The 27,574-nt window shown below is 41.2% G+C and overlaps 1 protein-coding gene across 7 annotated transcripts in view; it reads right to left on the bottom strand.

Moving 5' to 3' along the window:
* Nucleotides 1–27,574, bottom strand: part of rab27b (RAB27B, member RAS oncogene family) — a 72,922-nt gene that overhangs the window by 16,420 nt on the left and 28,928 nt on the right. The window contains exons 1-2 of one of the 7 annotated variants that reach the window (XM_078271051.1): nt 19,694–19,818; nt 18,742–18,993 (exon numbers count right to left, since the gene is read on the bottom strand). The exons of 2 other annotated variants lie outside the window; for them this stretch is intronic. The gene's annotated coding sequence lies outside the window, so the exon portion shown is untranslated. 4 more of the 7 variants (XM_078271053.1, XM_078271054.1, XM_078271057.1 and 1 more) reach the window with 4 other exon arrangements.

Genomic DNA, 27,574 nt, shown 5'->3' with positions numbered 1-27,574 from the left:
TTAACATACAGTTAAAGTTATCACTAACACTGGCATTCTGGCTGTTAAAAAAAGAAGAAATGAAACAAACACTGACCGGGTTTGAGAAGTTAATACAAGCCGATGAATAGAAAGCGTACACAGTAATAGGAAGGAGATGGTGTGTGCTGTTATTTCAGACTGTGCTGTTATTTCAGACGGAAGTGTGGTCAGAGGGTCACACTGACCAGAACATGACTTTCTGGGAAAATGGTAACTGTGTGTGTGTGTGTGTGTGTGTGTGTGTACATTATTGAAGAAAGTTTAAGAACCACTGATCTAGTGAGTTGTAGTCTGGGGTCAGTTCGCCCCATGGCTAAATGTGGTATATTTAGAGAGAGGATCACAAGACTCTACAGTAATTTACTCAGCTGAGAGGAAGCATATATAACACTCTGCTTTATTACAGTGAGGCCAGTGATTAACCAGGAGCTCTGATCTCCTCACAATAACCTCACTGTACGTCAGACAGTACAGTGAGAATCAGAGTGACACTATTCACCAACCTCACTGAAGCAAAGATAGTACTGCAGTATATTTAATCATACGTTTGTACAAATAGCAGCTATTTCCAGACATTAAAGTCCCAGCGAAACGGAAGTTGGAGCGTCTTAAGCATCTGTACTCCGACCTATTTCATAGTGAAATGGAATATTTAAGCGGTAAATCCAATCCTTCGCATTTGATTGGACCGCTAAAAAGTGGACAGTTTATAGTTTAGCCCAGTACGGACTGGAGCTACCATAGGGAGCGAGCTAGTGAGGACTGTTTGGCAATGGCTCCACATATACTTCCCTAAACTGCTGTTGCTGTTCGATCAGAAGAAGGATGAAAGATAAAAGGGAAAAGTTGCTGATTTTCAAAAGGCTCTGTCACTGCAGCGCCGGGAGAACACGAAGATAAACGGCGTCTCCCTCCATGCCGCCAGCATGTGTCTATGAGTTCCTCATCAGGACCGAGAAATCAACTTGCCCGTCTCCTGCCTAGCCTGATAACCTCTAGCCGACTCTGTTAGCGTGGGCTAGCTAGCCAGCTGGCTCAAGTTTTCAAACGTAGACAGCAGAGTAAACCCAGAGGAAAAGGTGGAGAAGATGAGCTCAAGCTGGCAAGACCATCTCTGCAGCCATCTCATGACCATGAGTCGCTCATCAGGAAATGGCAATCAACTGCTGCTGATGCTGCTAGCCCTGGCCCATCCAGGTTTTTATTGTTAATTGTAAACATCAGGAGTTGTACCTCGTATGATTCCAGATGGTTAAGATGTCCTAAAAATGACCATTGCACCGAGGAAACCCCTCTTGGAATTAGATAACAACATGGACTTTCCTCCGGCACCATTAGTGGTGAAGCAAAAGAGTTCCTTCATTTTTCCATAAATGCTACAATACTGTTTTCTGGTATGTCATGAGCAATAGCAGCCACAGACCTGTGGTCTCTCTGCAGCTCTTTGGCAATTTCTCCTGATTGTAGTGGAAGTACTCTCAAAAAGAATGACATCAGAGCTGGCAAATGCTACGCAATGTTGTTGTGTGGGAACATACTATTCAGGTGAAAATAAGTGTAAACCAATCTACTCATTAAATTATTTAGGGAAAAATGATATATACAGGGGTTGAAAAAAATTCCTGAGCCTGAATTTTTTTTGCACAAACTTCAATGGCACCATTTATTTTAAAGTATTACGGCTGTATGTTAAAATTGTAACTGAAATACGTAAATAATGTAATGTAATAAATAAAAGGCAGAGTAATGGTAAAAAAACACTGCCTTTTTATTAAGCTCTAGAAAAGAGTTATAACTCAGGTTTCCTTTATTTGTCGAGACACTTCAACACCACATGACAGTAAACTGGTAAATTTTATTTTTTCTTTCTTCCCTTGCTCTCACACATTTAACATCCATCAGTCGTGGCGTCGGTGAAGCCCTCTGAAGGTGTGAGGCTGGGCGTAAGACAAGGGGGAGGGGTCATTGGTGGGAAAGCAGGAATGTTTGTAGCGTGATCAGTCGGTCAGTCATAATTCCCTGAGGGCGAACCAGTTAACAGCAGCTCGGTCAGCTGACGGCAGAGAACAGTCACCATGATAACGAACAACAAAACAGAACAAAATAGGATGTATTTAAAAATGTTCATTATTCCTTTGGTATTCCTTTGAGAGGCCAACAGAGTATTGGCTGACATATATACTGACTTAAATTTTATACTGATAAACTTGATATTTTGCTGATTTAAATCCAGCTCTGTGTTATGGCAGTGTTAGCATTGTGTTTAGATGAACAATGTTTTGTTTGTTTGCCCACACAAAGATGACACAGAGCTGGATTGAAATCGACAAAGTATCCCTTTAATATACACAGTTGCCAGTTTACTACAGCCAGCTAAAACTTATGCAGTCTAATACAGCAGCCCAGCAATAAATCCTACTGCTTATAATGTTCAGTTTTTGTTTTGAAGTTGTTGATTCAACTTTAGAGTCATTTTGGACGCTGTCGTTTGTGCTGTGGAACTGTATTGCCTTAAAAGAGAAGTGTTTCTAATATTTAGCCTACCCTCATTCATATACATAACTGGTTAAGCTGTATTAGGCTGTTAAATTAGACTGCATTATTTTTCAACTAGGCATACCTTATAAAGTGGCAACTGAGTGAATACCTAATAACAGAAATATATACCAACTAATAGAAAAAATGGTTCACAGCTTTGCAACAATCAGGTTGTGGAGAAAAGCTTTTCTCTGGTGTCTGCTAAACCTATCTTCCTTTGACACACTGAGCTTCTCTCTCCTCTCTCTTTCCATTTGTGTGCATCCATGTCCCCGAAATGCTTGTTACTAACCTAGCTCTGGGGAGCTTATTCCCCAGAGTCCTTATGGGTTTTTTCCACCCAGCATGTTTCCTTGGATTAAGGTGGCACCAAAGTCATGGTTGCAGCTGTCACCGTGGTCCTGCTGCACGCCCTGCTATGCCCTGTTACACGCTGCTATGCTCTGTGGTGCCCTGCAGTGCCCTGCTACGCCCTGCTACGTCCTGCTATGCCCTGCTATGCCATGAACTACTACAACTACTATTTCTAGTCATAGTTTCATTATGTTTATTGTGACTATTATTGCCACTGTTCATCACACCCCCATCCGGCACCTTCAGACACCGCCTACCAAGAGCCTTGGTCTGTCCGAGGTTTCTCCCTAAAAGGGAGTTTTTCCTCGCCACTGTCGCACTAAATGCTTGCTCTTGGGGGAAATCACTGGAATTGTTGGGTCTTTGTAAATTATAGAGTGTGGTCTAGACCTTCTCTATCTGTAAAGTGTCTTGAGATAACTCGTTTTGATTTGATATTATAAATACAATTTTATTAAATTGAATAACAAGCAAGAACAAAAGCATAAACCACACAGAGACCTTCAAAATGTATGAGCTATCACACACAATAGGACAAAGGGGAAACAAACAGAAAGGAAGAAAAAACTAGAGTTAACCCGTTGCAGTTTCATGCCTAAACCGACCAGTCAAGTTGCAGATAACATCCATGTCTGCGCCGACTCAAATAATAATAATAAATGTAGTAAAGACTTAATTTAGACATTAAAGACATTATTTATGTATGTATGTATGCTGCACAGAGAATAGATGACTTGAGAGTTTGTACGGGGACACATCATCAGCATCACTATCAGAACATCTATCTGCTCTTCCTCCTCTGTTATCTTTTACATTGTGAGGTAAAAACAGATGGCACTGCCTGTTTTTGTGTGTTTGTGTGTTTGTGTCTCTGGCTATATGGTATAAATACTCCTGTGTGTCCACTGTGCAAAGCAGATCTTTTTGTTCATTACTCTTTTGTATTAAATATTGGCAATTTTAGATGCATAACACATGACAAACGTTGCTACTGTATACTTCCACACTACCACTTAAATGCAGGACTTGCACTTGTAATTGAGTAATTGCACTAGTGGTATTGAAACCTTTCAGAAAAGGACCAGCAGATTTCTTTCATCGAGAAATTAAACTCAAGAAATTAAGCAGCATCCTCGTCAATATCTGCATCTTTGTGGTGTCACTGACTGACCTCGGAGCTTCAGAACACGGATTGAGAGCACAATAAATACATGACAGCAAGGCAAATTACCTGAGTTTTCTACAGAAAGTACAAGCAAACCGGACTAATGCCATGCGTCCACTGTATGTTTTGGTTCGCCACGGCAATGCCGTGTAAAACTGCTGGGACATCATCTTCAACGCGACACTCGCTGACTCCTTTCCCTTTCACTGGCAACCGAACAGAGGATCGCCTGCACTTCGCATTGCATGGAACCTCGACCGAGGTGGTAAAAAAAAAAAAAAGAAGTACCAGGTGCTATCCCCAGCCTTTGCTAATGGAAAACCAAAAAAGAGGGAGTCATGTTGAGCCGTCCCATGCAGTGAAAAAGCGGCATGAGAGTCTAAATCCTGCTAGCTCTATTGTGTGCTCTAGTGTGTACTTGGGCATGCTAATATGCTCACAATGACAATGCTAACATGCTGATGTTTAGTGGGTATAATCAGGGTGCAATGTTTGAAAAAAAAAAACAGAGAAGGGGATGTTTTTTGATCATGCACAACAAAACATGCACAAATTAAATTCCCCTTCCAATACCATGGATACAGTGTCGGCCGGCCATGCCAAAACACTTATTTATGAACTTCAGTATTTAATGGAAAATATCAAAATGAAATAGCACAACGTGGTGTCAACATAAAACACATTGCATTCAAGCCGGGGAGCGGAATTCACTTTGTGGCGAAAACAAAAGACTTTCACCCAGGAAACACTCGTTCGTTCCTCCTTTTTTAAATGGTCTTTAGTAACAGTCGTCTGTAACTTCAGGGATATAATAGATGCTCCACAAGGCCTGATAATCATCAGCATATCCATCTTGTGTTGTGGTGTTGCTTTTACAATCAACAGGTTAAATTCCACACTGAAGTGCTGCATGAATCAGTTCCAACACCAGAGGAGTGTACAGCCCCACAGAGAAGCATGAATCCACCTGACAGACCTGAGTGCAATTTCCAGTGCTGTGCTGCTCTAAACACACTTAGATTTATTGCACACTGTGCAATCAGTCTGAAAAGCTGAGCAAGAAGAAGAAATGTGCAATTTGTTTGAAGTTCTACAGCACGTTTGAGGCAATTGTGTATAAATATGACTCCATTATGAGACGGGGAATTCAAACGTACTGACCTTAGTTAAACGGCTTCTACTGCTTAGATAATGTCAAAGACTGGATTAACTCTTAATTGTTTTATTTCATTTTGACAGAGGTCCTGACCAACGGTCCTACACACTTTTCAAAACAAAGACAGCCTTGACTCATTGGCCACCGCTGTTATTGTTGACTGAGGGTTGAGTCTGGAGAAACATGTTAGTATAGTAAAATGTGACTGCATAGGTGGGTTCACAACGTGCGTACACTCTGTATAACTACCCTAGTCATGAAGGAGTCCACACTTCATACTGATGTCCATATTCATCTTTATTCCTTATAGAAGTATGATGGAACACCGTGAAAACGTGTTCGCCTGGTAGACCAGCAGTAGAATAAAACTTATAGGAGCTAACAGTTCGCTATTCGATATGTATCTTGTAGCTTACCAAAATAAAAGTCGTTCGTACAGACTACTCAGTTTAACTCATAAAGAACCCGAAATTCAGTGAACAATGTTTTCTAATAATGTATAAAACTGAAACCACCTAGCAATCGTACAGATCGCTTATATTAATTTTCGGTGTTGTCATGGCAACAACTATACACTTTCCGGCGTCAGCTACACTCTGCTCAACACTCTGATGAGTGTAGAGGGTGTTGTGTGTTTCGGGTTCATTAGATCGTTATACATAATGCACTCTTGATCCTTTTAATTAAATCAATAAATAATTCATATCATTCAAATATGTTTTTATCCAAATCCAAGTCAGACTTCCAAATTAAATGTATTCTCTCTAAGTATAGATGGTTCTGGGCAAACTGTGTCTCCGTTGTAGAGTTTATAGCCCCAAAACAACATGTTAGTTTTCACAGAGGCAAAGGGAGGAAAACACATTTTTCGAAGGATTTTAAAGAGAGTCCACCAACGAGAGATCAAATAAAGGTTTCAACGTAATCAGTCAAATGTCTCTATGTTTGAAGTTCTTAAATGTAACAGCACTGGTTTATACAGAGAAACATCCCAGGAAAAGCTACCAATAGATATTTTAAGGATTTTCATCCTACCACTAAAACAGCAGGGGTATGATGACAGCTTGGCCTTTTCTGTGTTAATTATTGATCGACACCGACAGGATTAATCTGTCTCTTCTCACTGAAATGCTCACTGCGGTTTGAAGTAGCTCACAAAAGAGGAGTCACGAATCACAAAGATTAGATTGTTGTAAATTGAGCACCATGTCTTTCAATGCAAATATTGAGGAGAAAAACAAAGGATGATTTGAAGGATTATAGGAAAAAGAAATGACAGAGAGGTGGTTTGACTTTAGACGGTGGGCGGAGACATTTAAATGGTACAACCTGGCTTTGATTCTCATGACCAAAACTTCTCTACAGGTGGAGGTGGAAGTTTTCATTTGAGAAAGTTTCTTCTTGCAACCAAATCCTAAACCTGTGTAACCTGGGACCCCGCTACATCAGTTACAGTATTGAAACCTAAAAATTAGGCCAACATCTAAACTTGCTGAAGAGGTTCAAGTATGACATCTCTAATCATTGTTAAATGATCCATTCTTGAGTGAAAAATATAATCTAGACATTGCTTATGTTAAAAACAATAATGGCAAAGTTACAATCCTACAGATTTCAGACTTTTTTATAATACAGGTCCCAGAATTCTGCTAGAATTACGTTAAGGCCATTTGAATCACGCAGTGGTATAGCGGACTACGCCACTAACACTGAAATATACTATGTGTAAGGGATAATGTCCGACTTGGTGTCCATTAACAGGAATTAATGGACGACGGGGGGCCAGAACCTTCAGACTGGACTCCGGAGGGTCTATTGGTAAATGTTGCCTAAACTTATGCAGTGTAAAAAAAGAACCTTGCCTGATTATAATAGTCTAAAATAGACAATTATACTATTCTGAAACTATCTGAACAGAGGATGAGGTATGATCCTCTCAAACTGTTTAAAGACATTTGTTTTTCAAAATTCAATTATATATTAAAGGTCAGCAGACATTTGTCAGAGACCTTTATGTCTGACCTCTGAATCCACTTAAACAGGTCAGACAACTGATTTGTTTTCCGATCTGTTCTGTGGACTCTGCTCAGGGCCTTTGCTTTGTTTTCCAATCTATTCTCCAGAGTCAGCGATCAATAACTGCTAACATGGATGAAGATTGACCCTTGATTACCCAATTTGTCCAGACGTTCTCCAGGTTCGCCCCTTTAGATTGTCCGAAACCTTTTAGCATTTCAGACCCGCTTAGCAAAAAAGTGAGGCACATTTGAGACGACAAAGCCGAAAAATCAATGAATGACTGAATCTAAACAGCAGCTGGGTGGCCTGCAATTACTACTACTATTACATATAGCTATTCTTATAGGGACATGAATAAGCAGTCCTCTGCATGTGCAAACAAATAAGGTTTTATCCACAGAGGGTCTGCATTCTCTCTTGTATGTTACACTGGTGGGACCACAGAGCCATGAATCCAGCGGCTTCTGGACTAAAAACCAGATCCAACCTGTTCTCATCCCCAACTCGTCAAATACTGACGCTTTCCGTGGCTCTCAGCGTCAGATTCCGGCGCAAAAGGTGTCCTTTAGCGTCTGTATGGGACACCAGTCATAGCAGCTGCAGCTCGACCGCGGCACTGTAAGATAAGAGCAACATAAGCGCGACAATGGTAGTGAGTAGTATTAAAGACCAAAAATCCGCGTAAGAAGGTTGTGGTGGTGGATGGGTCAAACAACACAGGACTTTCACCCAGTAGACCGGGGGTTGTTTTCCGTTCTTGTCGCGCATGCCACTTAAAACGTACATTATTCAACCCCACCCATAATCGTTCCCTAACCAAGTGGTTTTACCCTGCACGTTGAAAAATGACGCGAAGGGTTCCGACCCAGAGCATCAAAAAGTGACGCCAAGGGTCCCGACCAAGTGCACTGAAAAATGATGCCAAAGGGGTACCCAGAGCGTCAAAATCGCAGCAGATGGGATTACAATGTAATTAGTTGAAAGCACCCTGCGTTTAAGGAGAAGAATTTTTGCGTCAGTATCTAGCACCAAAGGCACCTGACCAAGCGTCGGTTTTTGACAAGCTGGGAGTGAGACTGTGTTGCCAGATCAGAATGTGACACACTCAACTCAGGTGTAAGGTATCTATTTATTTATCCATTTGTGAGTCCCACCAGGGCTTCCTGGATGCCTCCCTAATCCCACAGCAGGTGGTGAGCTAACATCTGTATAGACAGCGCACACAGCTGGATCTGAAAGGTCAGCGCGGATGTAGGAATACTGAGTGGCAGAAGAGGATGGAGTAGGAGATCAAGTAACAAGGGTTGGGCCTGTACTGCAGGTCTAGAGCAAGGCACTAACATTGGCAGGCCCCTAGTTCATATCTGTAGTTCCTTGGGAGATTATGAAAACGTGGCAGGAGAGAGGAATAACCATTTATCAATGCACACAACAATCAGCCGTTAAGTGAGAAGAGAGTAGTGTTGGTTGTTAGTTCTAGTCATAGACTTAAACGTATTGGACAAGTTTATATTTTGACCTGATAGTGGCGCTAGAAGAATAGTTAAAGGATCAACAAATTTATTACAATTCATCCTGAGGGGAACATGAACATCTTTACCACATGCCATGGAAATCCATCCAATGGTTGTCAAGACATTTCCCTCAAAATCATAAATGTCAACCTCATGGTGACGGCAGAGGAAAAGTCAGAAGGAATCATCCTCTGGGGACCATGAATGTCTGTACACAGTTCGGGGCGATGCATCTAGTAGTTTGTGTTAAGATATTTCACAGTAACTTCAAAAACGTTGACTTGTTGGCAAAGCTAGAAGAAAAGCCACGAGTAGGATTCATCCTCTGGAAACAATGAATGTCTGCACACAATTTCACGACAACCTATCAAATAGTTGAGATATTTTAATTAGGACAAAAGTGCTGGACTGAGCGACATCCTTAGAGCTGTGCCACTACATGGAGATGGCTAAAAATACCAAAAATCTAACAAAGTATTTCCATCAAAATTTACTAAGCGCATTCATGCTCAGGGGATAAACCTTTTTGATTTTGAACACCCTTAAAGCTTGAATCTACAGCCACCCTCTGGACAAAATGTCCACTCTGTGCCTTTAAAAGGACCCATTGCATGAAAATTTCACTTTATGAGGATTTTTTTACATTATTTTTGAGTTCCCCCAGCCTGCCTATGGTCCCCCAGTGGCTAGAAATGGCGATAGATGTAGGAGGAAGGTTACCTCCCCTTTCTCTGCTTTGCCCGCCCAGAGAATTTGGCCCGCCCATGAGAAAGAGAGTGACATCATGGCTTGAAAACAAGCGATGCATGGCAGTTGGTCAAGGCCACACCCCCACCCTCCACCTTGCCCCCCCTCTCTCCTCCTCAATAGCATTTAAAGCTACAGACACAGAAATGGCACATCCTAAGGAAAGCTCATTGTGGGACTGGCTCTAGTGGCTGTAATTCTGCACTATATAAAAGAGACTTCAGATACAGTATTAGCGGACCACCTAGGCCTATGTAAAAGCATCCACAAAGCAGCATGTCATAGGGGCTTTAATATCTTGAAATGATCCAGGTGATGACATCCTACCAGAAATGGAAACAAACCATCATTATTTTTGAAACGTGTTATTTTTAAATCACATGCGGATCTAAAGCGATCAAAAGGTAAAAGGAAAGGCTGCTCCATGTTGCATTTCTTTGTCTCCACTCTGAACAACTACATATACAGACCAGTGACTAGACAGATTGTGTTTACAGTACTGCAGTAAAAACCTGTGACATTTCCATCTAAACCAATATGTTCTGCTCTTCTCCGTCTGTGGTTGCTTTAACACAGAAGTGATCCAGCTCACAACATATTCAGGTCATAAAAACATTCTTATTTGTTCACAGTCGGATACTTCTCTGCTGCCGCACAGGAAGTAGTGGCTTTTTACCATTTAGTGGTTTCTTTGCAACACTGAAGAATAATTCTGTAGTTCTCATGCACCGTGATAGTGCCACCTCCAGAAAAAAAAAGTGCACAATAGAAGATGCAAAGAAGATGTCACAGTTCCCTTTGTTTGATTGACAAGTGATTTCTGGGGAAGTGCAGTGCAACAAAACCCGTCGGCTAAGATACAAAAATGGAGACTGAAAACACAAAGGATGCACTAACAGCTCAAACTTTAACAGGAGTGTCTTTCAACACACCAGCAAGCTTCAAACTCCAAATGCAAAGCTCTTGCTGTGCCTTTCAAGTGCAGGACCTAAATTTGATTAAATCCAACCACATGAAACCTGATCAAATATAACACTGCTACTGTGGAATTCAACCTAATGTGGAACATTGGGCTGCAACCTGCAGGTCTCATGACTCCAATAGTCCTGATGTGTTTAGTTTAACTTATTTACATTTTAGAGCTGTGGACTTGTACACAACAAACTGATGAAAAGCACACACAAAACTATGTGCAGCAAGTGTGTGGAATGTAGACAATTCTATTATTTTTAGAGCAATCCTTGGAGTGCACTGTGGCTATTATACCATGAACACTTTCCAAACATAACGAAGGAAAGAGGCTGTGTTTTGAGTTTTAATCGTGAAGACTAACCCCTCTATTGGTCTTGTTAAAGTATAAATACACAGTCCACATATATATATATATATATATATATATATATACATATATATATATATATATACATACAAAAATGTTTTAGTCTTTTGATAGGCCATTTAAATGATGGTTAAGGTCTTTACTTACCGGAGACGTTTTTTATATTATATATATATAATATAAAAAACGTCTCTGATAAGTAAAGACCTTAATCATCATTTAAATGGCTCATCAAAAGACTAAAACATTTTTTTATGTATGTGTATGTATATGTATATATATATATATATATATATATATATATATATATATATATATATATATATATATATATGGGCTGTCAATCGATTAAAAAATGTAATCTAATTAATTACATACTCTGATTAATTAATCAAAATTAATCGTATACATAATTAACGGTGCCTAAACCGATACTTTTTAAGAAAGTAAAAAAAGAAAAGAAAAAAAAAAGGGTACTAAACAACAGTTGGTGACATTAAAGAACGGCTTGTTTATTGCTAAGGTCAAAATTAAATGATTTAATAATAATGTATAACAATAACTTATTTCACTAGTAAATTGCTGTTGAACAACAAAAACAACAACCAGATAGGAAAAGGACATTTACAATAACTTCAAATGCACCACGAGACTGTAGTTTACCAGTTTCATTGAACGCACCGTCTGTGTTGTTTCTCCGACGGCAGCTGCAGATTGTTACATCCCGGTGTTGAATCCTCTACAGTAAAACACAGTCACACTTTACACCGTTTAGCGTTAGCGGTCAGCATTTTAACCGTGTTTAATCCAGCTACTAGCTAGCGGTAGGCTAACGTTAGCTGCTGTTGAGTATTGTGTTAACTAGCTAGCGGTAGGCTAACGCTAACTGCTGTTGAGTATTGTGTTAACTAGCGTCACGTGCAGCGGGGTTTGTGTTTCCTGTAACATCTGTTTCAGAGCATCAGAGAGAAGCGCAGACATATCAGTGGCACCAGATTTTCGTCTGTATGCAAACGTCAATATGGAATGGATTAATCTGCGTTAATATTTTTAACGCGCTATTTTTTCTCAGATTAATTAATCGAAATGAATGCGTTATTTTGACAGCCCTAATATATATATATATATATATATATATATATACACACACACACACACACACACATATATACATACAGTACAGTATAACCACTACAATACATTAGACTACACCACTGATCTGAACTATCCCTTTAAGTCAGTTTGACTTAAATTTTCTGATGTTATGTTTAGTACCAGCAATAACAGCCTGTGTGAAGTCTTAATCTCCCTGTGATATTATTTGAAGCTATTTATTCTGCTCTCTCTGTGTGTGTGTGTGTGTGTGTGTGTGTGTGTGTGTGTGTGTGTGTGTGTGTGTGTGTGTGTCTCACTCTGTCTGTCCGTCTATCTCCACCATAAACCTGGGTGTTTTATTTTGAAAGCGGTTTATGTTGTAAAGTATCCGGCTGCACTATGGCCTTCCTGTATGTGATTACCTGCCTTGCTTGACACATTCGCTTGCAGCTCGCTGAGGAAATAGAGGAGACGGTGAAACGGTCGCTGCAGCGCGCCTGATCGCAGCCGGACAGATTGAATAACATGGGCGCCATAATGAAAATAGCTCCGCTTTGCGGCTATTCGCAGCGCTTCTAAGGCAGAGAAACTGATCTAATTTCTCCACAGGTGCAACACTGCTTAATTTCAGCAACAGTCTTAATTTTAATCCTCTAAAACCTAAAAAAATAAAAAATAAGCTTCTTTCCTTCAGAAATTCTGCCTTTACATTTTCTATTCACAAGCCTTTATGCGTACAGTATATATTGTGGATCATATTGTTCCAACTCCTCATTGAAGCTATATGATAAACTGAGTGGAATCAGAAATCAGTTGACCTTTGACCTCGAGAACAGTGACCGATTCATCCAATAGACCTTTTTCACAGCCATACGCAAGAAGACAATTTGGGTTGTCACAGCAGGAAAAGCACAGGTGTAAGTGATGACTATAGACTGTAAAAATATTGGACGAAGCTTGTGGGCCTAAAAAGTGAAGCCAATGCGGATATGTCTTAACCCTGCATTCTATCTAATTTCCAGCAGAGGGCTACACTGGTTGCGAAAATAAGTCAGTTTCTTCGACAGGGAAATGTAGCCTGGCTCCTTTCAGTACTACGTCTGGGTTTGCGGTATAGTCTTGGGTTTTCTCCAGCCAAATTTTTGGCGGTCCAATCAGCGAACCGAGGGAGTGGCTGAGAACGATGACGTTGAGGCCGTGCGCTAGAGTTGTAGTTCTGTAATGGCGGCGGAGAAAGATGCGAGCGAAGCCATTCGGTCCGTTGTGGCGACGCTGCCGAATATCCAAAAGTTAAAGCCCGAGCAAGAACAATCTTTGAGTTTTGTTGGTGGCCATGATGTTGTGGCCCTCCTCCCCACGGGGTTCGGGAAAAGTTAGATTTTCCAGCTCGCTCCGTTAGTGGTGAAGGAGTTGGCTAAGGCTAACGCTAGCGATGCTAAGCCGACGTTACGACCAAACGTTAGCAATTGTTTATGGCAGTTCCAGAGTGGCTCTGAGCAGATCCAATAGTTTTAAACTTCAACAGAGTACCCGCCTTCAAGGAAGTTAACATTTGTCAATGGAGAGTGGCAAGACTCTCTGTACAAATGAAATGTACCAGAGTCTGGTAGGACCAGGCTAAGGGAAATGACCCTACTTCTCACTTGATTTATTACCTCAATAAACATTTTCCGAACGAGTTTCTGGTCTCAAGGGGTTCTTTCTAGTTTCTTCAATACAGCATGATGTTCATTTTGTAAATTATGGTCCCATTTATTTTAAAATAGACGATAAAGCAGGGGATGCTTTAGGAGCGTGGCATTAATAAGAAAAAGCGATCCCGACAATTCGCCGCAGGGTTGTGCAGCGGTGGGAGTGTCACTGAAAGGGCCCATTTGTGTGACGTCCTGTTGTGTTCTTTAACCCCCCCCCCAAATGTAACACAAGTAGACTTTATATTTCACAATAACCGTTTTCTGTCAGATGTTTATAGATGTCAACATTTCCGACCGTAGCCTCCATCCCCAGCTGGGAGATTCACAATGATATGAATTGTTTTATGAAATACGAGTGGAAGTCTCTTCCCAAAAGACTAAACTTGGGACATCGCTCTCTGGCTGAGGACAGGTATGTATTTCACACCTCAATTCAGACCAAGTGATCATGTGACCAAACAGCTGATGGTTGAAATCCCACACCAGCTTTTTCCTTGTGGGTTCTTACAGTCATTCATCTGTCCCTTCATGTCATATCATTTATCATCATCATCGTTTCTCAGTTCAGTTCAGTGACCTCTATTAGCACGTATAAATCAACAAAAGGTAGACAACAAAAGACAAAATAAAGAGGTCAAGTAATACACATAATTTGACAATGTCAGACTTTGTTTCCTGCTAAAGAAGTGAGGGATCAGAGGAATTCACATTTCTGTGATATTTTAGCCCTCTTCCATAATAGGATGTTAACGATCACATCGTGTGTGTGTGTGTGTGTGTGTGTGTGTGTTCTTGTTTAACTATATTTGTGGGGTCCAACAACCGGGAATACAGTACAGCTCGGGACAGCTTTGTGGGGCCAAAATGCTGGATCCCACAACTTTAAAAGGGCTGTTTGAGGGTTAAGACTTGGTTTTAGGATTAGGGTTAGAATTAGGTTATGGTTAGGGTGAGGGTAAGGGTTAAGGTTAGGCATTTAGTTGTGATGGTTAAGGTTAGGGTAGGGGGCTAGGGAATGCATTATGTCAATGACGGGTCCCCACAAAGATAGTGAAACGCACACGCCCAGAGACTGAGAGAAATGAATCGCAGTTTACCTTAAGTATTTATCAAAACTAAATCATGAAATGTTCTTATTTTTGCCAAAGAATTCAAATTCAAACACATCTCTGTCCACTATGAATAGTATGAATAGACTGAAGGGAGTTTTACACTTCCAATATGTCACATGCCTAACTTGTTTAACAATGATACAGAGAGGAGAAAGAGGGGGTTTATGTGTAATAATAGACTTCTCATAAATCATAGTAATTATTTCAGCAATGAATCATGTTGTTTGACACAAAAACGAAAGCTGACACTTCAGTTACTGATGTATTTTGTCATGCTTATCCTTCACTGACAGATAACAGTTTTAACAGTATCTTGGCCAAGACTAAAAATGTGGGTCTTTTAGAGCATTAGTGCGGGAACGTTAGCTATTCATTTGCCTTTATAAGATCTTAAAGGGGAACTATTTTTTTTTAGCATAACTTAACTGAACAGCTTTTGAGTCATTGGAATGGTTATATGACTTTTTTCGAGTTGAATGGTGGTCGTCTCGCTCCCCCCTAGCGCCTGTGAGCCGAAAAACCACCCTTGCAACTTTTGGCCAGCGAGTCGCCGGCCTCAGCGTCAGGAAGTATCGCGTGATATCAGGTCTCGCGATGTAACGAATTGCTTCATGGCACTGCACACATACGCCCATTCAGGAACCGGCTAAAAAAGTAGCGATGGAGTTTTTCACACTACCGTCATGGCTGAGCCGGCAAAAAAGAAGCAGAAAGCTAGGAAAGCATTGTCAGAGGAACAGAGAAAGAGGAAACGGCAGACTGACCGAGCGAGGAGTCAGACACGAGTAAACATAGGAGCTGCCAAATATCTATTCTGAAGCTGTAGGGGGAGCTCTATAGAGAAACCTGCCAGCAAAAACAGCGAAGAAATGGCCAAAACTGCATAGCGCCCCTTTAATATTGAGAAAGTAAGCCTAGACAAAATAAACCAAAGCGGGTCTTTTGTTAGTGGTATTTTTTTGTATATTAGTACGGTTATTGTTTTAGGTAAGTACATAGCCTATTGAAATAAAAAAAATATTCTTTTAGTGCTTCAAAGTTTGGCTGAGAGAAATATACACGTTTCACTGTTTTATTACCACAGGGTGTGTCACATTCTAGAAACAAACACACCCAGTCAGAGTCAAATATTTACCTCAGAATCTCCTCTCACCTCTTATAAATCATAAAAGAGGAAATGCCTCAGATACGAGACTTGGAAGATAAACTTATCAGCACACAGAAATTTCACTTTCAGTCAAATCCAGTGAGCCATGCAGCTAATTACTGTTTTCTAACACCTTACAGGCTTTAAATGACACAATTCCCATTCTGCAGTCAAACCAGTTTTGAGATAATACTGTTCAAACAAAGCTAGTGGGCTAGAGTGTTAGACTTCCAGTCCAGTTCTTGAGTCACATTGAAAAAGTGTTAAGTAAAATGAGCCCTGGATAATTAAATACACCAAACACCAAAGAATCCTGACCTGACGGGAGTACAAATTCAGCCGTCAGTTTATTGGACGACACTCTTCAGGCGACTTCTACAGCAAATTGGTACGTTATGCGTTATAGTGAAATGAGCTTTTCGACAGGTGAAGGATTTGTGGTGGTGGGGGCGGGTGGGGGTGTGTTATGGGGAGATTGTCAATGGCAAAAGTTCCGAAAAAAAAACCCATTTTTGTTTATTTTGATATTTTTGGCATTGAATGTTTTTCAATGACAATCTTTTTGATTTTTTTCAGTTTCGAATTTAAGACTCGGGGAACTAGCCTGGGAAAACCCTGACGAACTTCCGGCAAATGTGAGATTTGCTCTGCAAGTCGGTCTGGCCAAGAGCCCATTCAAGCCCATTTCTAATTTTTCCAAATTCGAGGCATCAATCACAACCGTTGAGGCGGGTTTTACACGATGACGATAGCACAGTGAAGGCGAGCAGCTTTTTGTTTACATTCAACATGACGGCCACCGAAGCGCAGCAACCCGTTGATGCCGCTGTCGCTGCTACGTCACCCGGATTGCTGGTCTGATTGGTTGAAGGACTATCCAATTGCGCCCAGAGGCATTTGAGCGGCGTCCGTTGGCGACGCCCCTTTGGAAATGAGCTGTGAATGAACCTTACCCAGAGCCAGTCTCAGTTACAACTGAGTTACAGTTACAACTGAGAAGGGTCTGGTGTCAACGGTTCATAGATAAATAATTAAAGCTATAGTGTGTAGTTTCTGTCTCCCCCATGAGGAACTCTAAGTAATGACAACAACACTGTCGGCGGGTCCACATGATAAAAGCCTTCCGTGATCGCGCACCACCCCCACCCCTCCACGCAGTTGCTAGTAGCCACCATGGTAGCCACGGAGTACATGGAGGATTAAAAAAAACATGATGTACTCTTCAGAAGAGGTAATTCTGAACATAGCCATACTGAGAAATACAGAGAGAGTTGTGGAGCGGATAGTCTTAATTAGCTTTGTAGCAACTCATTTGGCAATGGCTTGAATGTAACGGACGTTCATTAATATCAAAAAGTTACGCACTAAAGCTTTAACTAAATAATTTACTTTTTTATTTTATTTTTAACAAAGGCAAGAAGGAGTTTGGAGTAACAGCGGCAGAAAAACTGCATTTCACATGATGGTTGCAATGAATATTTGCAATGACTCCATGGTTCACATGCGTAGGGAACCGTGGGGGGAATCCATACGGATCAACTACAGTCCGTTAACACCACTATTGGGGAAGTGGATCAACTGAGTGGTGGCTATAGTGGAAGGCAAACGTCTGAGTGCCGCGGCGGTTCATTTTGTAGGGGAAAGGCCAATGGGGAAACACAAACCATCACGTCGTCACACTCGCTCCAACCAATGGTGTAATTTCATCACTCAAGGCAACTGAACTGATAAACCAAAACTCTAATGTGTGGGGAGTTTTGGGAGGGAGACAAAGCTAGAACGGAAAGAAAATTTTAGGAGGCGCTGGGTTATCTCCGCAATATTTACATGTGTGTATTTTCCACATGATATCAATATTTCATTTGAAAATATCACGGTTATCGTCAATACTGGTATATCCCTATGGGTTTGTATGCGTCTTTCTTGATCTTTTCACCCATCAACTTTGTGTGATTTTTCTTTTCTTCCATCTGTCTCTTCCACTGTAAAGCTACTGTTTCAAATACAATGTTAAAAAAATACTTAAAGTTTTTACAGAAGTACTTGGGTTTGGGTTATATCATATTAAATGGGCTTTGTAACAAGAGTACGCAGTATGTAGGTGCTATCATTTGGGCTGAGGGCTAAAGCTTTCTTATAAAAAAAATGTAAATTGAAAGAGGCTGAATTTAAATTTCTTAAATATCATCATTGTTGAGTGGAGTCGAGACAAGTCTCTGTGTTTCTGTCTGAAGAAACATTGAACTTATTACATTTGGTAAAGCCTCTCCTCATTTCAGAGAACACAGAACAACAAAGCCAAAAACTAGATTAAAAAAAGATTACTAGAAAACAGATTCTATATAACAGACAACTAGAAGTAAAACTGGTTTTCTGATCATAACAAGAAGTGGATTAAAGTGATCCCTTTGTAAAAACAGGTTTTAGTAGAAAACAACAGCTGTGAGCCTCCTGCTTTCCTTCAGAACATCGCCACTATCATGAGACTGAGCATGAGAGAAAATTCATGACCCGCTTACGTGACCCTGCCGGTCGGCCACTCAGAGCCTAGATAACAGGCGGCCTGGGTGATGCAGCTGAGCGAAACTACATGGAAACAGTTATCAACTTGATCACATTCCACAGCTACAGATGCAACAACTGCATTTCCCCATTAAATCCATTTTTTTTCTTTGGTGTTTTTGTCTCTACATCTGCACACAAACCCTCCCTGTCTCTCTCCAGGATCAGCCGCCAGCCTGTCACATGCCTACAAAAGTCAGCAAACAGCTCTGAAATGTACTCAACAAACTGGCCAAACAAACATCCCACTGAGTGTCTTGAGTATGTGAGCTCCTTACCTCACAGTGGCTTCTCAGCTGATTCAACAGTGTGAGATCCTGAGGGAGATACGAGCCGTCCAGAGCAGCTGACCAGCAGCCCTGCATCTACTGTACATCCACCGACTGACTGACTGACTGACTGACTGACTGACTGAGTGAGTAAAGTGAGGTGACTGAGTGGGAGGCTGGATGACTGGATGACTACTATTCAGCTGGAAGCAGCACAGCAGAGAGCCACTCCCCTCAGCAACCAGCTGACTCGCTGCCTGGCTGGAGGGATAGATGCATGATTAGTTTAATGGCTCTGCCTTGCCGACTGTCTTGGTGGTTAACCGACTGAAATCCGGCCTGAATAACTGAATGGAAGTCTGACCAAGAAACTGACCAACTGACTAGGCAAATTAAGTGAATAACTGACTAAATATAACAGATAAACTGCCCAACTCCCTATCTGACCATCTAACCAACTAACTGACTGACTACCCGAGTTAATATCTCAACGACAGACTAAATGATTAACTGACTGATTGACAAACTAACCATCAAATTGATTAAATGACTGACTGATTGAGAGGCTAAATAACCGACCAACCGAATCTCTATGGCTAACTAGCCAACTAACTGACTAACTATCGAAATGAATACCTAACGGAATAGGAATACCAACTAAATGAAAAACCACCAGACTGACCAACTTACTAAAAGACTCTTTCACCTACTAAATAACCAACTGACTATCAAAATGGCCGACTAAGTGACTAAATGATTGGTTTACCAACTAGCTAAGTAGCTGACTAACTCACTGACTAAGCAACTGGCTAGTTCACAGTCTCATTTACTGACTTATAAACCAGTCCAGGTCTGTCTAACAAACAGATTTCCTGACTACAAATTTCAGTGTTGTAGTCAACTGGTTGCTTTACTGGCTGAACGGTTGGCTGACTGGTTAACTGACTGACTGGTTAGTTACCTACTGAGGTCCAGATGCAGTTTTGATGTTTCTCTTTTCAGCTTCTCCCTCTTCCTTCTCTGCTATGTTCTGCTTCTCTCGGTCTCTCTCTCTCTTTCTCTGTTCCCTCTGTGTAATGAGAGGGTGGGGCTGAGCTACGGTAAGCTAGCTCTGGACACACACACACACACACACACACACACAGACACACGCTTATCAGTTAGTAAGAGCAGAGCCGCCTCAGGTCATGCTGGTGGAGGATGTGTTTGTGCGTGTACGTTTGGCAGCAGTAAAACAGGAAGTAGGTAGGGGATGATAAAGGAAAGCCCCAGGTAATTCTTGAATGGAGGAAAAGCATTCTGTGTTTTTATCCGTCATCAAAGCCCTAACACAACTACGTCTACTACATCTAACAAAACTGGGGTCCGTTTCAGAAAGCAGGTTTAGTGAAAACTCTGAGTTTGTTAACCCTGAGATGAGGGAAACTGAGTTTTCCGTTTCAGAAAGAGCAGTAACTTCACCTCAGAGTCAGTTCCTATGGTAACGGAGTCTGTGAACCTAACCTGGTCGGGAACAGGTTTTCTTCAAGAAACCTCGAGTTTCTCTCAGTCTCCTCCCTCTGACGCAGCGCTCTTTCATTTCCTCATTCATTCATTCAGTCTGTATCAGGAGCATTTTAGCGCAGTTTGTTATCTGCATGAATAAAAAAAACAGTGTTGGTTTACTAACTGTGTTAGGCAGACTATAAAACGTTTTTGTTCCGAATATGGCATTTCTTTTTGTTGACGTTGATGAAGAAGCTGTATTACTTCGCAGGGAGTTAAACATACGTCGGGAGATGATATTGAGGCCCTGACTAGAGCCTGACCGATATATCGGTGGGCCTATAATTTTCCAAACTATCGGTTTTCGTTGTTGTTTTTTTATGTTTTTAATTTTTTTTAAATATTCATTCATCAGAATCATTTATAATGACAAATGATTCTGATAATTGAATATTAAAAAAATAAAATCAAAACGGACGAAACACCCTTCAACCATGTTCTGAGTGTTGGCGTTACATAGTTTGTCCACCAGAGGGCGCTCTATAACGTCCCTGTTTGCTCTTTGATTTTTTTGGTTATTGTTGTCTTTTTGTTCAAAGGACTTTACGTTTCATATCTTAAGTTTGTATTTTCATACATTTTATTTATCAGAATTTTAATATATTTTGATGGTCCTCTGTTCTGTTGAGACAATAAAACAAACTATTGCAACAACTGCATTGTCATATTATTTTAGTGAGGACTCAAATAACTACAAATAATTAATGTTAGGGAAATCTGTTTGTTTTGTTACGCATTTCTGGATTTTTTTTTAACATATACATCGGCCGATATATCGGAATATGGTATTTTTAAATCATCAAATATTTGTATCGGTATCAGCCTTAGAAATGTATTGGTTGGGCTCTAGCCCCGACTATAGATGAATTTTCATTTCCAGATAACTTCCTATTAGAGCGGTATCGTTTTTCTTCCAGTCTATCAGTTATGTAGCCTACATAACCTTATCTGTCCTCATATCACTAACGTCACCCATCGTGGACATGCTCTACATCCCAGCACATTATTTGTGTCGCATTACGTTTTCTTGCAAACGGCAGTTTTCTTTACAACATTGGTGATGCGGAGCATATTAGTAAAGCCACTGTATACAGAGCCGTCAGAAAAGTGTGCCTCGCTCTAAAACGTGTTTCAAACGTTTGTGTAGAGTTCCCTGGACACAGACCAGTAAGAGCCATTAAAAAGAAATAAATGATTGTAAATCATAATTCTGTTAATGATGGTGCTGCAACCTCAGAATGGGATTAGTAGTAGTTTACTTTTTCCCCCGCAGGATCGCACCTAAATAAAATTATAGGTGTAGCCTACTACCATTCCAGTTTTCACCAGTAATATTATAGGTTATCTGTGATTAAATATGAAATGAATACACTATATTAGAGCTTACGCATTGACTCGAGCAACAATTTTCTCCCACACCAATTCTCGCTATTTTACAGCAGCCGCTGGGTTGCTTTTTTAAAAAACTAAATACATGTTCAATCTCGCTGTATGTGCGCATGAGTATTTCTGCCGACCCGTTTGTGGCTGTTACCATGGTGAATCACAGTATCATGGCTCCATTCATACTGCCTTTTTATTGTGGTGGTGCACGCGCGTGAACCTACTCTGAGTTGATTGAACCAACTCAAATCAGCTGTTCTGGAACCGAAAACTCTGAGTTTCCCATCTCAGGGGAAATCAACTCAGAGTTCAGGGTTAGACTCAGAGTTTGTTAAACCTGAAACGGGCCCCTGATATCAGCTTCAGAAAGGATTTTTAAATAAGCAAACAAATAGTACTTATTAATTGATGCTCACTCAGTGGAGCAGTAGGCAGAGCGGCAGGTTTTCCTACTATAGTATTCTGTTTCAAATTAAGTTTACTTGTATTTTTCACGTGTCCACTACTGTATTCATTTGGTATTGAATCAGATGGTTCCTGATTTAAATCATTTTTCAGATTTTGCCAGTTTTAAATCAGCATTTCTTTCAGGTGAAGCTTTCTCCATTTTGAACTCTCTGGCTCTCAGTTTTCTCAAAGCACCGTCAAGACAGCTTGCTACTGGTCAGTGGCACAAATTGGCATTTGAAAGTTCAACTCAACACAAAACATTTTTGCTTTGCCCCCGCAAGCAAATGCACTAATTGCAGGGATTCCATTAACATGAATTGATTTGGATGGTGTGAGAGAAATTAGAAGTGTGCGTTACTGGACAGATATGTTTGAAAAAGCTAAAATAATTAAAGAGCAAATATCTCCTGTGTCCTCTCAGCTGGTTTGGAGTCTACGCGTGTCCGGGCGGTGAAGCATCACGCAGCTCATGTTGGTGACCTTTAGGCCTTTAAAGGCCACCTTACCACAACACCGACAGTTATCATGACAAAACAAGATCCATCACTGGCTCTGCAAGGAAACGCTGACGGCAGGGGACAACATTCTGTTACATCAGAATCTATTCATTTCTCTCGGTTCTTTCTTTTCTTTAAGATGATAACAGACTTGATCTAGGTGCAGGGCTGCTCGATAATGGAAAAAAAATGATAATCACGATTATTTTGGTCAATATTAAAAGTCATGGTTATTCATCGACTTTTGGAAAGACGTTGCAAATATTGAATAAAAAAAAAACAAAAAAAAAAAAGCAGTGAAGCAGTTAAACAAATCAACAGTGACAGCACCTTGAACCGTGAAGTTTCCCGAAATACTTTTACCGTCTGAACTTTTTTTTCATTCTGAACACAAGACTAAAAAAAAAAAAGAGTTTGCTTGCAAAACGTAACGTGCAAAATAATCATTTTTCTCGATTAGCTACTCTGTTTTTGTGATCATAAGCAGCTGAAATTGTAATCATGATTAAAATTTGATTCATTGCACAGCCCTATCTGGGTGTCAGGAACAGTATATACACATATATATATATATATATATTTTAGTGGCCTTCATACTGTCCAGTGGCAACTGATGTTTGTTTTTTTTTGCTGGGAGAAGCTAGAGCCACAGAGCTTCTGCTTACACACCATGTTGTCATCTGGCTTGGTACACTAAGCTTTGGGTTTAAATATAGAAGACTTTTACATTTACACAACAAGTGAATCTGAAAAGCAAACACTCCATTCAACTGCTCCGCCACTTAATCTAATACCCCTTTCCCACTGGACAAAAAACCCCACTAACACTCACTAACATCTGGCTTTTGTCTGCAGTGGAAAAGGTTACAATCTGCATTAATTCCCGGGACAAATGACTGTGCAGTAGTCATGGGTATTTATCGGCTCCAGCTCCGATCGGCAGTGATGGAAAAAGGACACCGGGTAAACACGTGAATTATTCGCCCCTTCTCTGGCGTGATGCTATGTGCTGACCAATGGGAACGATTGGTTTATGGTTTATTGTCTATTTTGTTATTATTTTGTTGTATGGTCTGGAATATTGTAGTTACTGTGTCATCGTTTCTTGATTTTGTCTGGGTGGTGATGATGAAGAAAGAAGGAGGCGGGGGTGGGTAATTTTACAAAATGATTGTATGTTGTTTAAAAAAATGTTAACCACAACAACAAAAAACTAAAGTTATGAATGTAACTATGGTTCTATGTATCCCATATGCCGGCCAAAGGCGGTGCTTAGGGCACCGAAAATTCCCTTCGCGCATGTGCAGTTTGAGTATGTATACCAACAAAGTCACTTGTGACCCCTGTATGACCCGGGAGAGACTATATCTTCCGGTGTCATCAGGGGATCTGTTCTTTTTTTCTTCTCGCGTGCAGTTGCGTTTTCTTAAACATTGGCTGAAGCCTTGGACTTCAAGGTTTTCTACGTTGCCGTCATCGGTGGCCTTGTGACCGTGTCGGTCGGAGCGGAGACAGTTTGTTCGTCCTCCAAACGCCGTGACGGCTCACCGCTAGGAAGCTACTTTTTTATGGAGGTTGGTGAGTCTCGACGGTGAAGGGAGCGTTTAGCTTCCCACTCGCGGTATGAGTTGTTTTCTTTGCTTTACATTGGGTTAGTGGCTGTGCTACCTTCTGTACAGCGAGTCCCTGATAGTGAAGGCGACGTCTGCGCCCCCGGCTCCTGGTATTAACTTGTTTTTCCTTTGCTTTATATAACCTTCGTTGCTGTGTTTTCGCCGAAGCAAGCTATTTTCCAGCGGTTTCCTTTATTACCATTATTACATTATTAACTAACATATTTAATTTTCACTGTTGTAACTAAAAGCAGAAGGTGTACTAAGTAAAAAGCATAACTCAGTCAAACAGCAGCAGTCTAGTCTGTCACTGGGTGAATATTGTCGGGGTTAATAGGATGCCATCAGCAGGAGAGTGACGTCACTCCATGTCATGGAGTCTTTCATTGTGTTACACTTGATTAGTTTAAAAGGGAAAATGCAATGAGGGCAGGCCGAGACATGAAAGGCCATTGGACCAAAACAATGGATTCACTGAGATAACACAACAACCACTCACATCACTGAGTTTGAATATTTTTTCTTTCTTCTATGCTTAAATCCTTATAGACACAATTCCTGCGTGTGTCCGTACGTTGCCTTACCAAATCACCAGACTCCCCCGACGGCAGTAGCAGAGGCGCTTGGAAACATTTACAATCCCTCAACCCCCATTGGCTGAATGTGAAAAGGGCAACTGGGTCAAAACCAATCTACTAAGACTTGCTCCAAGTCAGGGACAGCAATTTCCACAATTCCCAGTGATCCAGAAAGAGATGTTTAAAAATGGATTGTGTTAGTACTGTATGTTGGATGGCTCTCATTGGTACAAGGCAAAGATACACAACTGACATGGAGATGGAAATGAGTTCACAGTGAGCACTAATGCTCACAACAAAGACACACACAGCTGGCATCAATTTAACAGAGTCCACTGGTCACACGCCAGTAATCACTGCTATCAATTTTGACAACAGACTGTGAATGGTGGGAATTCCATATATGTGTGTGTGTGTGTGTGTGTGTGTGTGTGTGTGTGTGTGTGTGTGTGTGTGTGTGTGTGTGTGTGTGTGTGTACCCGTATTCCATTAACTGCCGATAATAAAAAGCAACAACTTCAACCTGCAGTAGAGACATTGCCTCTGGTCCTTATCTGCCTGGTATAAATCACCTCACACATATATTGTGCAGTACCCCCCTCAGATTAGACAGGATTCTCAGCTGATCTTTAACACAACCCTAGCAGAATCCTTTCATCGGCAACCAAACAAGAGGAACATCTGCAAGTTTGTCAATTGTAAGGCTTAGTGTACGCCCTTATTTTGTGGGTGGTCATATTTTAACATCTGGGTTGAGAATAAAAAAAATTGGAATATACTATCCACATTTTTTGCTAATGGAAAACAAAAAAAGAGCCAGTTAAGTAGAGCTGTACCGCACCATGCAGTGTAAATTTGGCATTAATGGACTGCCACAATTTTAGGATGTCTTCTTGATTCAACTAAACTCCTGTGCAGTACCATCAGTAAGGTCTCAGTTGAGCTGGAAAACAATGGGTCAGTCATGCGGTTTCTGTTACAGCAAAAAACATTGCAAGAATGTCCTCTCCTATTTAAAAAAGGGGCAGACACTCAGCAGGACACAACAACCGACTCGTTCTCTTAAGAGCTTGACAGCTTGTAAGCGAAAGGTCAGCAGTTCAAATCCCAGCAGGAATACAGAGCTGTTCCTTACAAACAGGAGAAAGTAAGGGTATCTCTTTTTTTCATTTATAACATTATAGACCCACAAACAAGATGGTGGCATATCACGACGAGTTGATAAGCATCAACCAGCGATGACACCCGTATACAATGGATCAGGTGTTCTGGCGCACGTCATACGCCGCAGTAATGTGTTGTCCTAATGGACAGAAAGCTTGTTGCTGAAGAAACGCTACCTGCTAACCGTAGCTGCCGTCAGCTAGTGAACTCAGCTAGCTGTGCAGCCAGGACTGGGAGCTCAGAGCGGGGGAGTGTTGGTTTTAAAAATGCTAGCACAGGAGGTTTGGACCTCTGGGAGGGGAAGGTTTATAGGCCTTGGGCTGGGGGGGGGCTGTTATCCGGACAGCCTGGCTTGCTGAGGCACTGAATTTAATTAAACGCGCAAAGCATTTGGCTAGGACGGGTAGGTGGGCGGAGGGTTAAAATGCAGCGCTCTGATTGGCCGAAAGCTTTTCACTCCACTTACACGCTGTGGCTCAGCGGCAGAATCAACGTCATAGATGTAGACTGCATAGAAACTGAAACCAGAAAAATGCGAGATGCAACAAAATGCGTACCTAGAGAGCAGCGAATCGTGCAAGCGTACTTAAGGGTCAAAATGTGTGCCGAGTATGAAAAATGCGTACATGTTGGCAGGTCTGCAAGCGGGAGTGAGAACGGGTTGACGCAATACACGTACATCGGCAAATTCATTTCCTCGTTTCTGATATGAAGACGAGACGTGTGTAACTCGAACATCTCACATTTACCAACAAAACGTACAGCGAAAGACGATGCCAAACATTTCAAACCGTCCTGCCAACCTATATACATTTTAACATCAATGTACGCTGTAACGTTTTTTCACTCTAAAGTTGCTGAAAGCTGCTGCTGTTTCAATCCTGTCTGGTTGTCTGCAGCGGGCGGGGCTGCTGCTCAGTTCCCCGCCGCGACTGACGCGTGCACACACACAAACACACACGTTGGACGCAGGAAAAACCAGAGAAGAGACATACACGATGACCTAAATTGAGGACAGCTACGCTGGTTATTGTAAGTGCAATGATAAGTTAAAGTCCAATAAGTAACGTAAGTTACTTTATCAAACCATATGAATGTGTGTCCCAGCCCAGGCCAGTATAGGAAATTAAAGGTGCACTATAAGTTCCTGCATGGTAACTTCTGTTGATGTTCCAAGTAAATTTCAAACAAAACAGAGCAAGCTCGCCCCTCCCCCCAGGTTTCCATAACTGTCAGGACTAACTGACTAACTGTCACTGACCCCCAACCGTCAGTGATTGGCTGTAGTGGTTTGTTGTATTTTGGTGCACAGCCTGTGCCCCTAGTGTTGGTTTGACATTTACGACCCCTGTGTTGTCTCCCGAGACCGGGCTTTTTCACAGTGTATTCAGGGGGCAGGCAGCTAGCGGATTAAGGAGAGATGCCTACGATTTGAGACATAAATGAAATCACGCTGAAACCATGCAGGAACTCATAGTGCACCTTCAACTAACAATGTAAAGATCAACAAGCCATTGACAGAAATGTTCAAATTTGAGTCATTCAATAAATTATTTGTTGTCTTAAATCCACCAGCCTGAGCCTTATTAGTAAGGTTACTAGGAAAACTCAG

Source organism: Sander vitreus, chromosome 16 (assembly GCF_031162955.1).
Source record: "Sander vitreus isolate 19-12246 chromosome 16, sanVit1, whole genome shotgun sequence".
NCBI classification, from domain to species: Eukaryota; Metazoa; Chordata; class Actinopteri; order Perciformes; family Percidae; genus Sander; species Sander vitreus.
The sequence above is the reverse complement of the archived record's forward strand: the minus strand, read 5'-3'. Positions and strand labels throughout refer to the sequence as shown.